General features: G+C 41.9%; 1 pseudogene; it reads left to right on the forward strand.

Moving 5' to 3' along the window:
• The first annotated feature begins 476 nt into the window (after positions 1-476).
• On the forward strand, positions 477-2125 carry LOC102774680 (annotated as a pseudogene).
• The last annotated feature ends 261 nt before the right edge of the window (positions 2126-2386 follow it).

Below are 2386 nucleotides of genomic sequence, written 5' to 3' on the forward strand. Positions count from 1 at the left end.
TGAGTCCCTCGATGTTGTGATAAAGAACCAACTAGAAATTAAGCATACACTGACTGAAATAAAGAATATTATACAGACACCCAACAGCAGACTAGAGGAGCATAAGAATCAAGTCAAAAATTCAAGATGCGAAGAAGCAAAAAACACCCAACTGGACCGGAAAAACAAAAAAAGAAACCAAAAATACGAAGAGAGTGTAAGGAGCCTCTGGGACAACTTCAAGCGTACCAGCATCTGAATTATGGGGGTGCCAGAAGAAGAGAGAGAGCAAAATATTGAAAACCTATTTGAAGAAATAATGACAGAAAACCTCCCCTACCTGGTGAAAGAAATAGACTTACAAGTCTAGGAAGCGTAGAGAACCGCAAACAAGAGGAATCCAAAGAGGACCACACCAAGACACATCATAATTAAAATGCGAAGGTCAGGAGCCAGGCATAGTGTTCTGCACACAAGTCTGTACGTGGCGGAAAGAAATGGAGGACTCCGCTTCAGCACCACCTGCAGCCTCAACCACAACTCCAGCCTCAACTGCAACTCCAGCCTCGACTTCGGCAATGGCAGCCGCACTAGGGCAGCTGGATGAAGAGCAGACCAGAAAGGCAGTGAAAGCTCTATTGGCACATTCCAGGTCCAGCAAAAATGCAAATGGATTGCTTTTGAATGAGAATGAAATTTTTTTTTTAATGGTGGTATTATGGAAAATTCCAAGTAAAGAACCGAGGGTCAGATTGTCCTTGCCTCATGGTATTCGGTCAGATTTAGCAGATGTCTGTTTATTTACTAAGAACAAACCCAATGTAACTCCTGAAAAGATGGAACATTTTTATAAGAAGCTTCTAAACAAGTATGGAATAAAAACCATTTCTAAGATTATCCCCCTCTGAACTTTAAAAAAGTAGTATAAAGCCTATAAGGCCAAGCTCCGCCTCCTGGGTAGTTTTGACTTGTTCCTTTCTGATGCAAGAATCCAGCGGCTTTTACCCTCACACCTCGGGAGACCTTTCTATAAGAGAAAGAAAGTTCCAGTACCTGTCAATCTGAAAGCCAAGAATCTTTCCCAAGAAATCAACTCATCAATAGGTGGAACTGTCTTAAACATCTCTACAAGTGATTCTTGCAGCACTATCCGCATCGGTCACACTGGAATGCAGGTTCAGCACATCACCGAAAACATCTTTGCTGTTAAAAAAAAAGCTTTCACAAAAATTGCCAGAGAAGTGGGAGAGTGTGAAACACTTGTATGTGAAAACTGAGAGATCAGTTGCCCTGCCTATCTTTTCTTCATTTGTCAGCAGTTGGGATGAAGCTAAAGGAGTGAACATTTTTAGTCTGAAGAAACAAGAAGCAAAGAAAATATTAAAACTAAAAGAACATAAAAAGAGACGAAAGGAGAAGAAAAGAATCAGAAAGCCTATGAAACAGGGTAGAAAGTCTACATCAGCCCTACCTACAGAGGAGACGGCCTCTAAAACTTGTGGTTCTCCAGTGAAGGGCTTTGGACCCCAGAAGAAAGCCCTAAGCCTGAGAAGAAAGAGACATGCAGAATAAAAACCGAAAATAAAGTTCAAGTTGAATCTGAAGAAGAAATCCCATTGGTGGTCCCAATAGGAGAAACTCCTGCCAAAGAAAATGTAAAGATGCAAAAACATGCCACAGACGAGAACTCTCCAGTAAAGAGTCCTGGTTCCAACCCACCTCGTGGGAAGAAGAAAAAGGCCTTTCCAGCTTTGTAGATGCCGAAAGCACCAGAGCCCAAGACCCCAGGTAAAGGCCCAGGGAAGAAGCCAAGAGTCAAAGAAGAAGTGGAGAAACAAAGAAACTCTCCTTTGGGGAAAAAAGACCCAAGACAGATGCCCAAAAAGCCAGAGGCCAAGTTCTTCACTACAGCTAATAAGCCTGCAAGAAAAGCTTCCTATACCCCCAAACAGTGGCCCCCAAAACCCAAAGTGCCCCAGCCGACCTAAAGTCAGTGACTTGACCAGGAGGAAACATCAGAGCTGCCTGGAAAGTTTTTGAAAAATACCTGGGGCCTGACGCCTGCCACAACCTTCTCCGAGAATGAGACCTGGACTTAAAACCTCACCAGTGATTCTGACCTATGTTTGTGGGTGTAAGAACCAGTAGTTTGAATCCATTTAAAAAAAATTTTTTTTCATGTGTTCGCTAATATAATAGAAATTACAGTACTTTTATTAAAGTGTAAAAAAGCAAAGGGCAAAAGACAAAGAGAGAATCTTAAAAGCAGCAAGAGAAAAACACTTAGTTACCTACAAGAGAGGTATGACTGTCAGCTGATTTCTCAACAGATACTATGCAGGCCAGAAGGGAGTAGCAAGAAATATTCAAAGTGATGAATAGCGAAGAAGAAAATGGCGGAGGTATA

This window comes from Myotis davidii, unplaced genomic scaffold (genome assembly GCF_000327345.1).
Source record: "Myotis davidii unplaced genomic scaffold, ASM32734v1 scaffold1619, whole genome shotgun sequence".
In the NCBI taxonomy this organism is placed as follows: domain Eukaryota; kingdom Metazoa; phylum Chordata; class Mammalia; order Chiroptera; family Vespertilionidae; genus Myotis; species Myotis davidii.